The following is a 20,486-nucleotide window of genomic DNA, read 5'->3' as shown; positions in this document are numbered from 1 at the left end:
CATTTTCTTTCTTTTAAAGGAAACAGCAACTAAAAAAGTGAAACATGAGGTTAATCTGATATATTACCACAGGCTTATTTCATTTTGTGATTATAAACAAGGGCTTTCTGAGAGAACTTTTATTAATGTGTTTTATCTTTTTGATACAAAAGATTCTAGAAAATATCATATGTGGTAATTTTTCCAAAAATATCAACTTTTCTTTGGTCAACATCATTACAATCTTTATTACACAAAAGATTTTGTCTGGTTTCAATTAAACTATGAACTGTTGTGTAAATTTTTTTACACCTCGTCCACCTGATGCTGGCAGCATATTTATGTGTTGAAAGTTAGATATCTTTGGGACATGCTTAAACTGCCTGGTGCACTGTGTGTGTGAAGTTACCATACGACACACTACATTTAAGATGCATTTAACAGTAGAAGATATTTGTGCAAGCCAGAGTGTTGTGCAACCTTTGTCCCTTTGCCAAAAATAAATTAACTGTTAGGGTTTATAACATGCGAAGTGTGATAATAAGAAACTTGTGTTTCCATCCCTCCCTTTATTTTTACTGGAATATTTGATTCCCACAAGATTTTGAGCACATATGTGTATTTTAGTAGCTAGATCATTTGATTTTGTTTTTGTGTAGTTCTTATGTGATATTCTTTTATTATATGAGCTTGGGGTTTGGTCTTAAATTCTCTACTTTTAAGAGCCTCTGACTACTTACAGTTTATTATTCTGAGCTAGAGCTTAATGTAATATATTTATTGCTTAAATAATTCAGTAAATATTTATATTTGGCATGTATGTTTAGCAGATTTGATTTTTGGTACACAGTTTAAAGCCCTTTCATAATCTAACCAAATACAGACTAGATTGTCCCCCTCATGAACAATGATGAAAGAACCCAATAAACTAGGCTCGCAGAACTGAGAAATGAAGCTAATTGACATAATGATTTTCTCAGTTCTTGAAACTGAGGCCTAAATCATAATAGACTGCATTGTCCAGGCACTGTCTTCCAAAATATGAATCCTTGCTTGGAGCCTTTCTGTATGCATTACTGGGGACACCACTAAGTATTCCCTAAAGTACTTAGTTTGATCATTAACTTAATTAGATGATTGACAGAGGCTGGAGCATCTGCCCTATGAGGAACGGCTGCGAGAGCTGGGCCTCTTTAGCATGGAGAAGAGAAGCCTGAGGGGGGATCTTATCAATGTGTACAAGTCCCTGAATGGAGGGTGTCAAGGAGACAGGGACAAACTCTTTTCAGTTATCCCATGTGACAGGACAAGAGGCAATGGGCAGAAATTGAAGCACGGGAAGTTCTGCCTGACCGTGAGGGGAAATTTCTTCCCTGTGAGAGTGACGGAGCACTGGCACAGGTTGCCCAGAGAGGTTGTGGAGTCTCCCTCTCTGGAGATCTTCAAGGCCCGCCTGGATGCAACCCTGTCTACCATGCTGTAGGTGACCCTGCTGAGCAGGGAGGTTGGACTAGATGATCTCCAGAGGTCCCTTCCAACCTTACTGATTCTATGATTCTATGACGTATACTATGCTAATGAAATTCAGTATGCTACAGCATTCATTTGTGGTGGTGCTTTTGAAACGTCAGCACCTTTGTGGGCATCCCAATTAACACTTGTTAACAAACCCATCATATGATGCAAGAATTGTTCTCTTGTAAAACTCATTGATGAGTAAGAGTGTAAAACCTCTGAGTTTAAGCAAATAACGTTTTTGTAATACGTGATTCAAAACTGTGCATTGTACCGTGTCTCAGTAATACCAAAGAATATGGGATATTGCTAGAACTTGATTGATTTTAGACATAATAGCTAACAACATGTGTTATGCATAAGATAGGTTAACATCTCAGAAAGCACACTGCATCATTTTTGTGCTTTCTTCTTTTGCCTCTACCATATCTCTCCTTCACCATGCTCTCTTGCAGACAGAATTCCTTTTGGTCTATACCTTTCTTGTGAGAAATATGAAGAACATAACAAAACACTATAGTACACGTTTAATGATTCCAGAAATGTATACAGTGGCATAACCATATATTCATTTTTTTTTTCTTTTTGGCTGTATACAAATTTCATTCAGGTCTTTCTCTTGAGGAGCTACAACTGTTTCAGGATTCGGTAATGTACATGACTTAGAAGGTTTTTTCAGTGTGTCTTATTCTTCATAAATCAGTAAACCTTCACCCATCACGAGATTGTGCACTAACCAAGATTTTCTGAGTTAAGCAAACATTTCTTCATTGCTAACTAATCTGAGTTATTTTATGCCATGTAAAATGTTGATGCTATTCATTCTCTTTTATAAATAAATTAAAGATGCCTAGGAAAGGTTACTAGGCATTTTTCTGTTAACCTTTTACCATTCTAAAATTGCCTTTTTGTGCCTGCTGTTGGTTTCTGTGTCCTTAACCAGTTTCTTTCACCCATTATTAGTATTATTAATGGTCTCATGGGTTAAATGACCACAATGTGAGGCATTGATGCATAAATGCATATTAAATATGTTATTTTAGGTGATGCTCATATGTGTGCATGGAAGTTATTTTTCTTTCCTCTTTTTATACATTCTTCAAAATATTTAATAAAAAAAGAACTTTATAAAACACTATTGCTGTTATTTCTGATATTAGTAAAAATAAAAAAGGAATATGTTTTATCATTCTTTACTAAATTTAGCTGATTCTAGAGTAGTATTTCTGTCCTTCTGAAGTTTCTGTTGTCACACTGTTAATAATAGACATTGTTATTATTAATTGCTCCCCTAAATCATACCTTTGCTTTGACATATGTGGTGCTCGTTTTCTGATTTTATGCCTGAACCAGAACACCATGTTCTATCTGTTCTGAACAGCTTGCTTAGAAGCATTAATGGCCTACAGATACACAACAGAACGACAGATGTCACAATCCTGTTAGCCTGAGTCTGCTTCTTCATGATTACCTGTAGCCCTTTGCAACACACTTTAGTGGAAGGAGGAATCTCTGCACATGACCCTTCTGACAAAGATATTGGTTGGGATATAAGGTTCCAGAAGCTCTCTACTCTTTGCCATGGGTGTGCGATAAATTACTTGTATTTATAAAGTCCGTTTGTTTTAAACTACAGTTTATTTAAACAGTAAAAATGACAGTAAAAGAAAATATTTTGCATTGTGATGTATCTTTGTATGCTATGTAAAATGCAATAAATAATTATTCAGTTTTAGAAGAATGGAAAGAAAATATGTAGACTATGTTTAAAAGAAGTGTTGTCCATGGTCATCCCCATGTAGCCTCCATCTCTCTGTTAACAGCATGTGATGGTCTATTCATGAATGCTAATTTGCAGTAAGATAGAAAGTGAAACTTAAAACAAAATAGAAATTGCTATATAAGTCATGTAAAAACCTCCCGGTTCTGAATGTCTTGTTCTGATATAGCTTGATCTATTTTCAAAATATATTAAAGTAATAGTTTTAAATATCTTTTAGATTCATTATGGACTAGAGTATTCAGCCGTGGAATTGTTCTGTAGTGTTTCCATGTGTAGTTATTCTTTACTTAGGCTTTCATTTATCAAATCTCTTGATCAGTATCAATTCTGTAAACTATCAAAGCTTTTCTGAAGTTTGTTAGCAAAGATAATCCTTTTCAGTTAAAGTGTAAAGACAAAAGCTTTGAGTAGATGTCTTTTTTTTCTTTTTTAGAACTGTTAGTTCTCCTAAGAGCTGAGCTGGGCAAGGAGAGGTTATTTTGCTCATACTGGCAAATACATAATTTGCCATCGTAGCAAAGATACCCCACCAGCTAAATGAGTTCTTTTCACAACATTTGGGTTGGATAGGATAGTAACTCACAGGGGAGAGAGGAGAGAGTGTAAATGTATTTGCAGTGCTTTAAAATCTCACTTGGACAAGTATAAGAATCTCTGGTACCTATATCTTTATGCCTTGAATGGAGTTGCTTGCTTTGTTAATACCTAGCTCCTTTCTGTTGAAGTACTTAGAAAACTCCCCCTAGCTTTAGTGAAAGTAAGATTGGGCCATAAGAGAGACAAATATGTCAGAATTCCTCTGCCAAGTGATTTATTTTGATACAAAGTTCACTCCAATGACCCTTTTAGAGTAATAATTTAGTTTCTATTGTTTTGAAAGCTGGATCATGAGTTTGGGAAATACTTTTTTAACCATAAGAAAGAGAGAAGTCACCATAATTTTAAATAAGGGTCCCCTATCGGAAAACAAAATTCTGTAGTATAGAATTACTGAAAATCCACAGACTGTGAGATTAAAAGATGGAGATTTATTAACAGTACAAAAACTTCTAGAACTATCCTTAAGCACGTCTGATCTTTGAGATGATAAGCAAAGTTTTCAATAGCGTGAACAGATGAGGGAAAAGACTGCATGAAAGCCATGACATTTGTGCAATCTCTATTTTGCTGAGATTAGTACCTATGTACATTAATCAAGATAAGTGTCATCATTACAGAAAATGTGTTTTGAATGGACATTAATTTATCTGATTTGGACGTCTTTAAAAGTTATAGTGCATTTTGGAAATAGCAAATGAAAATCTAAAAGCACCCGAGAGAAATAAAAATACGAATTTTGATTCTTTTTTGAGGGTTTCATTTAGCATTGTATCATCTAATGCAAACATTGATTATGATTTACCTAAATTACCTCTCACGGTACTTTTAACAAATTCAGTTGATTTTGCTACTGTCTTGATAAGATCACTTGTTTAAAATATGCTTAGTGAACCAATGTATTTTTTTACCACCTTGCACTTTTTCCTTGTGCAAAAGTAATCTTGTCTTAAATCTTTTGAAGAGCACAGTGAGACTTCATAAAATCAGAAAGATAGCCAGAGGTTTTAAGAAGAGAAGTGCTGTGTACTCTCATGTAGACCTGTGCTTTGTAGACCTGTGCGCCCATGTGTGATATAGCCAACAGTACAGTAGTAGTGTGAATAAATGTCCTTGGCTTATGCAGCCTTGTTTTAATATATCCACACTGGGAACTGCTTGTTCTTAGTTCCTTAATGGATTGCAGGGATATGTGGTTATGTTTAGCAGTAACAATCATGGTCTGGAGAAGCAGACTGGAAATACAGTAATTTAATATAAATTTTATGTTACTTGTATGCTTAAATGATAAAGCACAAAAAAAAAAAAAAAAAACTCTAAAAGAAAATAAAGTGGGGAAAAGACCTTCAGTAATACAAACCCAATGGCAACATGCACAAAATTATTATCAAGGGAAAAAAATGCAAGGTTATATTTAACCTGTCTCGCAAGGGAATTGGTACCCATTTCAAATAAGTATATATTTTATGAAGAAAGCTGTGAATTGTTAGACTATAATGTAAAGCTAAACTGAGTATGGTGTATTTTTCTTCTTCAGTCTATCCATTCCAGGTAACTGAGCTTTATATTAAAAAAATAAGCAACTTAGTGTTAAGCTAATATACACCAATCTTCATCCCCTTTTCTACCATTGAAGAAGTGGAAAAAAGAAGATCTCTAATACAATTTTGCACAAATTTAATCAGGAGTCTAAGTTCCACTGTCTTCATTGAGACTTATGTGCTAATTTAGCTTTATGCATGTCTTAAGATGGTCACTAAACTGGACTCTTTATAATACATATTTTTGGCAGGTGTCTTCATCACTTCTTGGTAAATAGCAGAGCTTTGGGAGCGTATAAAAGGAGGAACAGGTGGTCTAAGCCACAAAATTGACTTAAGTTTGCATTAGTTGACAGTATGCACATTACAGGGGGTGCATAATCCGGTTTGCAGCAGATTACAAAGTTAAGCAGAGTATCTTCTCTCAGTGAAGCCTTGGGCAATACCAGTAAATCTAGTGGAACAGCCAATAAAGCGAGCAACAGGAACTTGGTGCATATGCTAAGATTATGCAGGTCTGTCGTTTGGAAAAAGCAAGAAATAACATAGATGATTTATTAAACCTGACCAAATAAAATAAATAAGATAGTGTGTCTTTGTAAAAACTCCCTTGATGCTTCAAAGATTTTTTGGAGAGATTTGCTGAAAAAAAAAAAGAGAAAAGAAATAAGGGAAAACAATCTTCATATGAAAATCTAAGATAAATATAAAGCCTTCTCTCTTTGGAGTGGAGTGGTGGTGCGCAGCAAAGAGCAAGAATGAATGAGTCCATGGCAAACAAGGATTTGTTAGAGATGCTGACCTTTGCCTGAGAGGCACTCCTAAAAGCCCATCAGCCTAAGTTAAAAGCTCAACAAAACTTCAGAACCTTATCAGTAAAAGGTCAGTAACCATGTAACTGGGTTGAGAGTGTCAGCTCACCCAAGGGACTTCTCGCAACCATTATTTTCACTGGCCTGATGACAAACTCTGTAAATGGTCCTTGTCATATTCTTTTCTACCTCTCCCTGCCAAAAATAAAGCTTTAAAAAATGTAAACTCTATGAATATGCAGCAATCAACAAGCAGACAGGATTTTGGTATAAACCTCACTGGACACCACCTTTGGGAGTAGGAGCAAACATTGTCTAGGTTGTTGGGTGCTGTGTGTAGATCTGCCTCAAATTACTCTTTGCTTCACAGACAAAAAAAAAATACAATTTGGAAGACAAAAGAATGTGTATTGTCTCACATACATGAAAAATGTATAAGAGACTTAAAATGACACATCTTTGAATGTAAAAATGCCTATGGGCAAATTAAGGAGGCAAATCTGTGTCTTTTACTTTCACTGGGGAGAGGTATATTCATCTTCCTTTGCAATGAGAATGTCATTTTCATAATGGAGAATTGGTTTGAAGGCCAAAGTGGCATGATATTATTAATTATCAACAAATAACTAAGTCTATCAAGAATTTCAGAATAGCTTTGAGTCATACTGTCTACTTTTTGCTTTTGTCTCTTAAGCAGAGAAAATAGATTTTATTCATACATTGTATGGTCTTTTATTTATGATACCAACTTCTGAATCTTATGGTGACCAAATACATTGTGGTCAATAGGAGAGTATAACTGCCTGCTAGTTAGTATTAGATTTATTAATTAGACATCCTTTAAAGTTGTTAAAAAAGAGAGAGACAGAGACAGATACTGATTTACTGCTTCAGTTTTGGCCATCTAGATCAGAGACTTTCAAAAAGAAAAAACAAAAGCATCTCCTTTTCATTTAGTCACACACGTGGTTGCTCTTTGTGGGCTTGTTTTCTCTAAGTGCTTGTTTCCAGAGAGAGCTACTGAGTAGCTCCATCTACCTGCTTCCAGAGAAAGGAATTTTCAAGTTTTTGTCTTTCAGTGTTCATCTTTTTAATATATGCTCTCAGATTTCTTCTTCCAGGATTCCAAAGAAAACTAAAATTGATACCTGGTACAATTAAAAGATTTGTTTGGCAAAACCAGCAGCAGTATGTATATCCATCAGAACATAATTGCCTAGCATATGAATATACATTTCAGTTTAATGTTGATTCACATTTTTAAGAGATAGGATTCAGAGTCAATAATATCCTTGCGTTAGGGTTAACTCATTTAGATCATGATAAGCTTCTGATTAGGAAGCCTGAGGAAAAAGGGAAAAATGAGGTCCCAAGTTTTTGAGGAAAACCACATTTAGTTCATATTGTTCACAAAAACTTACAACTTCTGTCACTTTCCTTAATGGGTTTAGTTTACTGCTTAATTGAATATAAACAATATGGTTACCAGGTTTTTTGTCTGTGGTGATTCAAAGTAGGGAAACATAAGAACACTAATTTTGATTTGAATAGGCTGTTGAATTTTTAAAAAGCATTTGTGTTTATTTCGTTACTAATGAAACATCTGATTTCTTTTCAAATATATGCGGTCAGAATCAAATAAACCTATAAAATTATTTTTTCTAGGAAGTTAAAAGACACTAAAGTAGCCAAATGTACAAACAGAAAAAGAATAAAAATAAACTGAAAACCAGAATCTGTGATCATTCATCAAGAATCCAAAGTAAAACATGAGAATGAAGAGGAAATGAAGGACTAAAAATAAAAAGATGGCTATAATGTTAAATGACAGAATAACAGGATTTATTAAGTACTGTAGCTTTTTACAGATTTGTTCATAAAACTTTGTTATTTTGCAACTCCAGAAATGTGGATTCATATTGTAATAACTAAACTAAATAATTCTATAAAAATGAGAGAATCATAAACACATAACATAACAAGAAGTGAATTTCAAAAACAATTAGGATTTATAGCTGATATTTTCAAAAGAGCTCAACACGCTTTTGAAAGCCAGATTTCCCAAATAACTTTTTATGCTGGGTGGTGAGGTCTTCTGAAATTCTGGCTGTGGATGTGTGTGCGGGGAAAAATACTTGAAAGTATTCCTAGGTCCTTTGAAGAGTTGGATCAACTGATCAAAATTCAGTATCAAGATACGTTGCACATACCTTGCACTTGTTTGTTTTTCTCCTGCATTTAATATGCTGCTACAGAATACAGTAGAACAGAGCTTGAAATCAACAGTTTTCACACTAATTTAAAATTCAGTAGAGAAAGAGAGAAAGCAGTCAATCAAGGCATTAAAGAATTGTTCTTGAAAGGAGCATGTGAAGGGATTTTGTGGAGACCTAAAACACAGACTTTACAAATACGCAGGTAAACTCTGAGTATGGCCAGTATCTCCAATAGCCAATTGGTTCCTAGAAGCTCTGTGTTAAACTACAATTTTGCCTGCAATCCTGAGTGTTAACACAGAAGTTGAACTCCTGCTTCAGCTCTTGCATTTCATTTTATCTGATAACAGCTCTTCAAGCTGTGGAGAAGGTCTTGGTTTGGGTCTTCTAGTTAGAAGAAATTGCGTAGGATGGAGATAGTATTATAATTAAAAATATATCCTACTGTGCTGTACTGTTACTTTTTTCATTCTTCACGTTTACAGTGGAGTCTTGGGATGTTTACTTTGAAAGCTAAAGAGAAAATGGAAGAATATGTTCCTCTGCCTTCGCTTTTATATTTATTGAGAATATTGTGTCCTGTTTGAAGAGTTTACTGGAGGAGTAAGAGGAATCAGAAACAGGAATAAGATTATAGAAATCAGGTATAAGATTTCTAAGCTTAGAATGCAACATTATATATTGTTGAATTAAGTTTAACTAAATACTAGATTCTTTCCTTAGCTTGTTAGTTGCTTCTTTTATAACTGATTATTTTAGGGGATTTTTGCCAAAGCTAAGATGATTTTTTTCAGATACCTGAGTCGGTGTCAAATATCTATACATCGATGTTTAGAGAACTGAGTCAAGGCCTAGATTTCTGGGTTGTCCCCTTTTGAGTGAGGTTATGATTCATCTGCCTAAACGGAGGTCCATTTGAGACCTGCTGTGTTAATGGAGGCAGCCAAATCTGGCAGATATGACAACAGAACCTGCAGGAGACCCGTGCTCTGCTGGAGCAGCAGCTGGAGGCCAGGCAAGATGCTGCAGGGTATCTAAAATGACACTGGACACTGGCATTTTAACAGAACTGAGTCCTGCCCCAGTTCTTCCTTGCCTCTAGTGGGAGCTTAGCCACCTCACGCACATATGGACGCTTAACACTGCAGGTGCTTAAAGAAGGGGATTGACTCTGAAACTGAGTTCAGCCCTTGCTTTTTACTCCTAGTTTCTTAAGCCCAGTGTTTTTCAGAGAATTAGAGAGAGAAAGTACAATTTTGGTCTGTGGTGACTGAGTTTGTGCGGGAAGGGTGAATCAGTGGGGCACTGAGTGTAGAGCCTATAAGGGGAGTAACCTGGGATTGCAGCTACGACGCTACAGGAGCAGGCAAAGGAAAACAACCAAACACCTGGTGTTTCTTAGGAATGTGTTGCTAATTCGTTATGTTTCTTTGAGATTCCTAGACATTTTTATCAATAAAAATAAGCAGTAAATGGAGACCTTTTAGTTGAAATGTGATAAAGTCCACTTCCTTTTCCAGTAATTTCAGTCTATAAATATTTCAAATCTTTATTGTTTGGATGCAAGTCTACTGAACCATGACTTTTTGAAAAAAAATCATTGGAGTTTACCCTTTTATGTGGAATTCAGTGTTAAATTTACATTTAAGTGGAAATCCAGAAACCACAAATGTATTTAATAAACTTGTTACCTTTGGAGTCTTGTAAGAAAGTTCAATTAATATTAATGAAAATGTGCTTCTAATAACTTAGTTACAACATTTCTAGTCAGTGGAAAATTGTAAGAACAATTCACTCCATTTCAACTTCCAAAATGCAGAATAATTCTTTATAAGAAATAGAATTCACTGAGTCCTAAGTGTTCTTGAAAACATTAGAGTGAATTTTTCCTCCTCTGGTATGTTTTAAAGAGCCATATGACTACTGTAAGTATATTTTACTGAAATGAATAATACGAAATCTAGATCTGAATAAATATAATTTGACTTGTGACCTTTTAGTGGCAGCTGGCAGAGTTTTGACTTTTTATCTGGCATTGGCAATTGGAAGATATTCTTCAAATTCATGTTTTCAGTTGCGTTAAAACTCTACCTGCTGAACAGTTTTATTTGCACGATAAATTAAATGTGGTATGTTTGCTCTCTTAGCGTTTCCCTACCCGTATGCCACTTGGCATAGTAATTAAGTCTAGGAGTAGTCTGTAACGTGAAGTAATGAGGTTTACATGTTTCCCCTGTTATTAAAAATGTTTGCAGTTCTAGGACAGTCAATGGTGAGGTGGAAAAAGTAGGTGACTAAGAGAATTCCTTCCTACTTCCCCTCTCTTTTTATCTCTGATACTATGGCAATACACTGAGGTCTATGTTATGTCTCGAACCTCAAATACACATTCTTTTTTTTTTCTCTCTTTTTCCTTTGATGAAAATACAGAGTAGGAGGTTCTGTATTCTACTCTTTTTTTTCCCTGGCTCACATGTACTGTTTTTCAGTGATTTCACAGAGCAGGATTTGTTCTACTCTTCTTACACCACAATACATCATTAAATTACTAATTTAAAATTATAAGACTAGTAATGGACTTCTTCCAACTTCTTCCAACAGAAAATCTCAGGTCATCTTTGCTTATCTGTCTGCTATCCTTGCTAGCCAAGCAGAACTGCAGGTTCAGGCTGAATGCATGCTTTAGGGAGGCCTGGCTTCAGTGCAGGGTGAAGAGTACCTCTTCAAAGTTTCTCAGGTGGAACAATAAAAAACAAAAGTCCAAGAATCTTGAGGGACTTCTGGAGAATTATGACCTTCCTTTTGTATCAGCAGAAAGAGACTGAAATTGTGAAATTGGTTTCTCATTCACCTTGTTCATCTGCTTTTCCTTAAACTGAATAAATTGTCACTGAAGTTGCTCTATGCTGGTGCCTGCGAAAACAGTTGGTTCAAGACAACAGAGAAACTGATTCTTAATATTTTCATTATGTTGAGCCATCTCTCCATTATACATTTTAAGGGCATATTATTGGATCATTGTAAGCAGTAGGTCTCCTAAATCAAGGTTCGCAAGGATTGAGTTTACCAGTCTGTGAACTGTCAGGGTACCTGCAGATGCAAGGCAGTGATCTCACGGGAGTGCTGCCCTGAAAAAAAAATCCCACCTTGTATTTCCAAAACGAAAGTGGAAAGAATTTCTCCTGGAAAGTGGCAGCTGCTTTCTGACATACATGTAATGGGAGCAACTGAAAGCTTTATGGTGTGCAACTGTGACACTGCATTCCAACATAAGCTTCTCCCTGCCCTTCTTCCAAGCAATAAACTATTCTTCCTCTCTTCTCACTCTCAGTCCTCCTAATCTTCTTCTGTTTATATGCTTTAATCATAATAGCAACAAATCCATCCTTGCCGGTATTATCACACTGCAGCAAATTTTGGCCGTCTCCTTTGGCACTTCCTTTGTAGATGGAATGACACTGCCCACTTTGATGAGGCTTAATTCTGAATGTAAAATACTGCTCTGTCGATGAACGTTTTCTCTCTTAAACTATTTTCAGTCCAACAATAAGATACAGGTTCTGGGGAGAACAGGTTTTTTATTATTACCTTAAACCATAAAAAGGCTTTTCCTTTTTTTTTTTTTTAAACATTTTGGGCAAGTCTTCAGTTACCCAAATATTTGTAGTACAGAGTAATTTGCATTTCAGTCCTGTGAGACTTGTAAATGTAATGAACAGTCTGTGTGTTTAATATTTTTAACATTTTTAATAATTCACAAATAGTTCGGTATGTAGAGCTGACCTGTAAAGAAATACTTTGTGGTATCTGTAGAGTATAATTCTGAGTTCTAGTCTTTTGTATGTCTAGCAGAAATCTGGACTTTGTCTGGAAAAATTTGAGGAGTAATTTATTTTGGAAAAGAGCACATTGTTTTTTCCTGCGCCATGACCCATTTGTAAGGTGTTGTGAGGACGATCTCTCTCTCTCTTCTCTTGCCATTAGACGGATTTTAACGTTGTAAGACTGGCATTGTGAAAGGTACTGACAACCTTTTGAAAGGCATCTGCAACCAAGAAGCCATGATATGATTGAAAACCTGTTGATTTCAAAGGGGATTATCAAAGGTCTCAATTTACTTCTCAGTCCAAGATGATATTCTAGAACTGCTGTGACTGGTGTGTTACAGCAGACTTGGTCCTCATCTTTCTGTTCTTTGAGAATAGATGAGGGAAGCTCTCTAGAACTAAGAATATTGTGTCTTTGGTGAAATCTACATTGACTCTAAACTTTTAACACATCATAAGTAAATCCTTTAATCAGAATTTGTTTGTGGGGCAGAATTAAGTCCCAATACATCAGTAGCAATTTTACCACTAGGTTCAACTGGAGCAATATCACACATCCAGCCTTACCATAGATGGAGCACACAGGACCAAAAGCATTCAGTAGCCCATCAGATATGCTGTAGTCACATTAGGGCTCTTCTTTTCAGTTACTCTGCTGTGATCAGCAAAAGTTATTATTAGCAAAAGTTAATTTTGCTATTAGCAACTAAAGTTAGATAATACCAAGATTGCCTGGCTTCTTTCTTCCTACTGAAAGATGCATCCTGAGTTGTTTTCATTCCATTCTAGATCTTCTGTAATTAAACTCTACAGAACAAGGTTTGGTATACTTATAACTTTCCTTAGCCTGTCTCCTGAAGGAAGTTAATGCTAGTGGAATATTTGAAAATTACGTATTTTGCATTTTCAATCAAGAAGATTGTTATGCATACTATTTCTTAGAGAAACCTTCTAGGGAATGTACAAGTATATGTATATGTATACTATTTCCTGAAGAAGCCATACAGCTTGTATTTCAACATGTATATGTTGAAATAGACTTAGCTAAAAAACTTTGGCTCTATGGTTGTTTGGATTTATGTTACCCTGAATTCAGCCTGTTGTAATAATAGGTTCTCAGGAGAAAACTCCCTAGAGTTATGAAGTCTCAGTTTTGTAACTTGAAGCAGTGAAGATACATCTGATACAAGTTAACCATCTCTCTGAAAGTCTTTATGGATGTGAAATTTTATAGAGGTAATAGGGGTCTGCACGGGCTGTACCTGTGCTTGCAGAGAGACAGGAGTGGTCTCTCTCTCTCACGCATCAGTAATTCTCATCGTACCTGTTTTGTTCAAATGCAGAATAGGAATTGAATTCAGACTGTAGATTAATCTATTAGACAATGATAAAAGTAATTTCAACTGTAAAAACATGACATTACGTATGAACAAATGAGAACGCATCAGATGCCAAGAAGCAGAGACATCACTGACATCAGACAAAGATAAACGGAAAACAGCACTCGAACAGGAAACGGCCCTTGTCACCCAGCCAACACGAACTTAGGATGTGATGCGACACAATATGAAAGCAATATTGTTTTGTTAAAGTATGTTATGAATTTCTAGTTGCTTTGCTTTGCGGATCTCTAGAGGAGACATTGATTGGAGTTTGACTACTGCTTCTCCCCTGCGTCAGCTCTTGCTGACTGTGCTCTAGTTTGACTCTCGAGTGACAGTCTGCCCAAGGAACAGCAGCGTGAGGCTTGTGAAGACAACCATGTCAGCGTAGCAGTAATAGGGAGAGTCCAGTCTGTTGAACACATACTGTAAGAATTGAAAGTCTAAGTGCACAGGAAAGAGAATTAAAAACCTTATATCTTCATATTCTGCATAATTGCCACTTCTTATGCATCTCATGGGTTATATCTGCAACATTAAGGTTTAAGAAAAGTCTACTTTTCTCACTGTATCTGTGGAGTAACACAGTGTATAGTAGAGGGCTAAGACACTTCATCAGTGAGCTTAAAAAGACCAATGCCTAAGTCATCAGGGAATGAGCTCATCCTAATTTTAGTTAGGCATAATACAGTTTATAGGACAGGAAAGCATTAGTACTATTGTATAAGGATTTGTTAAAGATTTTTTGGAATAGTAGCTAATTCCTAGCCAAAGATGCTTGAAAAAGAGAAATTCAGACTGAAATGACTAGAGAGAAAGCCTGGGCAGGTAATGAGCAATGAAAATTAGGGGAGAAGCTTAGGATATCTTGGCTCATTGAACCTCATGAAACAGAGAGTGAGTATATGAGTCCCTGTTATTACGGTTACAAGGAGTAAATACCAGAGAAAGAATAGAAATAGAAAGAATAGGCCTTAAAGTCAATACTTGTGTGAGGTCAGATGGATAAAAATACATTTAGACAGAAATTAGACTTGAAAAAATTAAATCTGGAAATATCCTCTAAATAAGTAGGAAGAAGGAAACAACATTGTTTTTAGTGAATCCGAGGAGCTCGTGGAGTGGACTGAAAAAAAAAAGGAGAAAAAAAGAAAAAAAATAAAAGGGTAAGACTCCAAGGCAGTATGTTTGAAAGGCTTGCTATAAGATGACTCTTCAGGCAAATGGATGCTGCTGAGATCCTCCAAGGCAGAATTTCTCACACAATATCTGAGGAATGCATGGTTCAGCTGAGCAGAACTACTGAGATGCCATCCTTAAAGAAAACAATGACCGAGTCAGCAATTTCAGGTAGGTAAGAGTAGCATAAGTGTAACAGGATATCAGTTTCATTCAACTTTACTACTCACCCCTAACTGACATGCCAAAATCATGTGAGACTCCCAGTCAAAAGAACTCTGTAAAGTGGGAAGATTTATTCTTATTCATTTTCCTAGGTTTTAATGATGGCTTTCAGCAGCTTTCATTAGCAGGTATGAATGTAAATACATATAAAGTTGGTGTCTGGATGTTCTTTCTTTGCTGTGCCTCTAATGAAGCATCTATTGATAACAGAAAGTGAGATCTGTATACAATGGTCATACATGTAATCTGCTGTGTTAGAATCCCACTTAGACAAAACAGTTGGAGAGTTACTCTCTAAGTAGTTGAATAATTGCTGAAAAGTGTCAGTCCAGCAGCCCAACTGCTCATCCAGTTTAGTTTACCACTACTGAGGCTACAATGCAAACGGGGAGCCGTAAGCATAGGCAATGAAAAATTTTCCATTAGTTCTACCGGTTTCTATTTATAGAAAGAGATGCATTTGAAAAATTATGCTGGGTAATCAGGGCCTTAGATGTGGCAAGTCTTAGGTTATTTCTCTACTGATACCATAAAGAAAACTGTCATACTCTTGCTCTGACCAGCAGCTCAACTGTGTATATGAGCTTACTTAACTGTGTTTAATTATAAATTTGAATTTTTATTGTGGGCTGTCATTGATATTCAAGTAACTAGTGTGCTGGATGGAGGTCTCTACGTTGTGGTGTATTTATTCGTGTGTGTGTGCACGTGTGTGTGTATTGGACTTGGCAGGTGCCCAAGGTGATGACTAGGCTTAATGCCTTACAGCAAACAACGCAGAAGTTGTCAAGCAAAATTCAGTCCAGAGTTTATTTGGTAAATGGGTCTTGTGGGCTGCTTGCAGGGCAGTTATACGTAGTCCTTAAAGTACAGTTGATATTTATATACTAATGTTTTCTATATTAGGCAGTGTTGTTTGAATTCATCTGTGTATGTACTTAAAAGCAAAAAATCTTGACTTTGTAAATACTGTTCATCTTTGAACACAATCATCTCAGCTGTTACCCTGTTACACTTATGCTACTCTTACCTACTTAAAATTGCAGACTCAGTCATTGTTTTCTTTAAGGGTGGCATCTCAGTAGTTCTGCTCAGCTGAATCATGCATTCCTCAGATATTGTGTGAGAAATTCTGCCTTGGAGGATCTCAGCAGCATCCATTTGCCTGAAGAGCCATGTGTGTGTCTGTTCACCTAAAGAACTTGCTCCTCATCAGTATCCTGAGTATGACTATGAAAACTCTGCCAGAAGGTCCTCAGATCAAGAATATTGGTATAGTCTATTCCTAAGTTATGAAAATTTGAATACTCCTTACTAAAATGGAACTGGCAAATGCTACCATGATGCTGATAATGGCACTCAAATTACTTTTTCTAGGGAGTGAGAATTCCTTGAGCCCATGGGAAGAAATTGAAGTATACCATTTAGTTTTAACAGCACACTACCAGAGTTTTGCTTATACTCACTGTGCTTTTGTTGGGAAACAAATTCTACTCCGCAGGGTGCAATTCATGCTCCTCATATTCCAAGAGTTTTCTTAGAAAATTCAAACAAAATCCTTCTTTCTGTCACTTTGTCATTAACACAGAGTGTATGTTACACAATCAGAGATCTGGAAGAGAACAAGTAGAAAGAATTAAATGGATCTGGTGCCAAAATGGAAATTTAGTTACTAATAAACAAAAAGTGCAGAAAACTTAAATTGAAAGTATGAAATTAAGTTCATTACATGGGAAGTGCCATTGCCTTACAATAGCAATAGCATGTGTAGTAATAGAGAATTCTTTTGAACCAAGCAGCTACCAAGCCAGTATGGCATTAACATTAAAAGAAATGCGAACCCTTCTACAAATGTTTGGTCATTTTCACATGTTACCCCATTAATTGTTTTACAGAAACAATTTGATAGCCCCGAAAAGTAAGGTTTTGGTTAGAGCAGAACGAGTTGCTACTCTGTTGTTTTACATCACCTTTAACAATATGCATTTTTATGTGGAGTCATTTAACTTTTTGAATTTCAATTTATTCACCCATAAATAAGTATAGTAAGACTTCTCTCTCCAGCTTATTTTTAATAAAGCACTTCAAAATTTTCAGTGACAAAATTCTCTGTTAGCTGTGTTTGAGATACTTGTTCTGCTGCACATACAATATTCAACACAAAGCCAAAACATTAATTTAGAGTCACAGAAGATCCATAGGAAAAAAAAAGAAGAAAGTGCACACTTCGTATGGTATTCCTGCACACTAGCAGTGAAAGAATTTTCTGTAGCTTGTATTCATTTCTTAGTTCTTTTCTGGTTACAAAATCTTCTGAATATATTGAGTTATGACAGACAACTAGCCATGCAACAAACAAAATAGCATCTCCCAATGAACAATTGAGGAGAAAATCATTAGAGACTTTAAAACATACTTCATTATTGATAGTTAGCATGTAGAGACAAAAACAAAAACAGCCCAGAATATGGAGTGTGTTTAGCATAGTGACAAAGCAAACAAATGGCAAGTCTAGAAAGTCTTGCTTTGGTGAGAGGAAAGCATAAGCAAATGCTGTCTGTTTTGTCATGTGCGTTTTCTTGGAAAACTTCTCAGCACAGCTGTGTTAATAAACCAGGGTATACTTACATGACCCTAGTTGTTTTGCCTGCAGGTTTCTGCATACTGAGTAAAAGAAATTGTGATTAATGTGGCACTCTGTGTCAAGGGTAGACTGTAGATTACCATTAAGTGCATCATTATGTTATCTTTGAAAAATTTACTAGGTTTCACCTGACAGATAATAGCTTTTCCTTTGCCAACACAGCAGATGAATAATAAACTAATATATGGGATGAACTAAAATATATCAATATAAGTGTTACTTTTGACAGAAAAACAGCTTTTGCTTTTCAGAGGTTTTTGAAGGAATCAGCAGTCTATTTAAAATAAAGCTTCCTCGTTTGTTTTCTTTTCAACCCCATGATTTGAAATCTTGCCTTCTTCCAACATCCGAGTGGTGTTGATATGGATCTAGAATGCGTGTCTGCATGGATCTGCACATGAGTTTAAGAACTGTGCTCGGATACTTCTTTGCTTAACACGGGTCAGTGTAAGGCATTGGTTATAAAAAGTAATAGATGGCTTCCTGCTTCTGCCAGCTGATTTGATCTCTGGAGCTTGTTGTGACGTGCAAGTTACGTATCTAGCGTGGAATCCAAATCTTGCGTTCTTTTTTGTGGTGGTTAGTGTGTTAACTGTTTGTACACCTCCAGTGATTAAGAACAGATTATTCAGCAAGAGGGAATACTTTTCAAAATACTTCCCACTCAAAAGTGGAAGTGGCCCACCAGCAACCATTGACTCTGTCACTAGAGCAGAGTGAGCCAGCAGGTTATTTCTGGTCCAGTTTTGCTTTCTTACTGTGTAGAAGGGATATTTTTATCAATATATTACTGTTTTACAATTTCGATAGAAAACTCTAATGTGCTTGTGAGATCTCATGGACACAGACAATCTGTCCACTGAGAGTGAAGATATGTGACTATAATTAATGAATTCATCTACTTCATATGTCTTCTGAAAAAAATCTTTAAAATGACTCCCATTCTTTCTGTCATTCAGTATCTGACTTTCTTGCGTGTAATCAAAATTCCTGATCTCAAAAGTTTTGAGCTCTTATAGTTCTCCTTGGCATCACAGAGCTAACACCTCTGAACATTTTCAATGCTTCCTTTGGAAGGCATTTGTGAGTAACATTTGTGGGTTTTTGTCTTGATCTGATTTTCATACTTCTGTGCTTTTTATGTAAAAATTATATAAACAGAAATCTTTGCTAATGTGGTTGTGCTTAATAAATTGTGCAGTGATAAACGTTTGTTGTAAATTTAATTGGCTTTTTGTTTTTGTGTCTTTGTTTAATCAAAACAAAATATTTCAACTGTTTCTACAAATCCAAAGACATGTTGAAGTAGGCCAGTGGTCACATGAAGTGAATCTTAGCATACAGAATGGTTCGTATGGAGATCTTGCCTAAACAAAGCTCCTTGCTGAGGGCCTTCCTCCGGGCCGTGCTGCCGGGGAGTTGGCATTTCTCTTCAGAGCACACTCTTTCCATTAAATAAGTAGTTTCTCTTCTCTACCTTGTAAAATTTATTGTGGGGATCATAAATACATGAAGTTGACACCAAAGTACATAAACAGTGGCAACTGAAGCTCTGGAGGTTCCCACACCTCCCTGCTAGTTTGTTTCTTGAAGGCATAAATGGTAGAATATATTTCGGTTTTAGGCCAGTTTGTTCTTTGGACACATGCTAAGATCCTGTTATCCTGTATCCTGTTAATCTTTTTGGCATTAGGTAACTACTTGAGCTGCCCTGGAACCAGAATGGCATTATGTGACGAGCTTGCAGATAATGTTAGCTTTTTGTTGTTACCAGGGTCTAAAACACTGAAACGTGCAAGACTCTACATCTTGTTACAGTCCCAGAGCTGTTCAGTTCTTGAGCCCTGTGTAATTTTAGAGAGTTAAAAGTTTGTGATGAAAATACAAGAGGCTGCCCTTGTGACAAAGCAAGAGAGAAAATGCACTTTATTCATTGAACTTTAATTGTAGATGCATCATCTTGAGTGTTGAAATCTTGCAATTTAATAGTATATTAATTAAATAACTGTTAAAATAGTTAAATACGTTAAATAGCTATTTTACAAGTATTGCTTATTGTCATAACAGTTCCCTGTAATGTAAGAATACTCTTTTTTAGCAGGTTGACCAAAGCACAGAAAGGGTAAGTAAGTGGTATGGCCTAAAACTCTCAATCATTAGCACGGGCCATGTTTGCCTTCAGTGCGTTCCCTGACGTTCCCAACGTTCAGAAGTCCCCAAATCCTCATAAGTCTCTGCAACTAGTGTTTCTAGCTGGCCAGCTCTCTACCCTCCTAAGTGCTTAACTAATAAGCATCACTAGGCTTTGAATTAGGGGTAATCAAAACAGGTGAACCTGGATATGACATCTTTGGTTTTTGATTGATGGTTATCACAAGAAATTTCTATCATGAAGTGTGGGAAGGATTTCTATACACAAAGGAGTAACTAAGCTTTACACATTACTTAATAATATATACGATGGCATTCATAATGATGACAGTACCTAGTGCTTTATTATATGTAATGTTGTCTGTCTTTCAACTAACTAGTTTAAAAATATTTTTAAGAGCTGTAGCCTGAATACACTTCTGGGCCATCCAAGTGATTTCAGCTAGTGTAAATTGCTTATAGATGAGGCCTTGACATGCAACAAGGCAGAAATTATTAACTATTATTAATTATTAGCTATTTGAGTCTCACTGATTTCCTTTGTTATACCTGCGTATTTCCAGTTTGCTTGTTTCATGGCACAAACGTGACATACTGCTTTAATGAACATATGTATCATTCTAATAATATGCTTT

The 20,486-nt window shown here is 36.0% G+C and overlaps 1 protein-coding gene across 1 annotated transcript in view; it reads left to right on the top strand.

Moving 5' to 3' along the window:
• Window positions 1-20,486, top strand: part of LDAH (lipid droplet associated hydrolase) — a 121,123-nt gene that overhangs the window by 59,448 nt on the left and 41,189 nt on the right. The window lies entirely within an intron of this gene.

The sequence above is a fragment of the Rhea pennata genome, chromosome 3 (assembly GCF_028389875.1).
Source record: "Rhea pennata isolate bPtePen1 chromosome 3, bPtePen1.pri, whole genome shotgun sequence".
NCBI classification, from domain to species: domain Eukaryota; kingdom Metazoa; phylum Chordata; class Aves; order Rheiformes; family Rheidae; genus Rhea; species Rhea pennata.
Note: the sequence above shows the minus strand (reverse complement) of the source record. Positions and strands in the feature narration are given on the sequence as shown.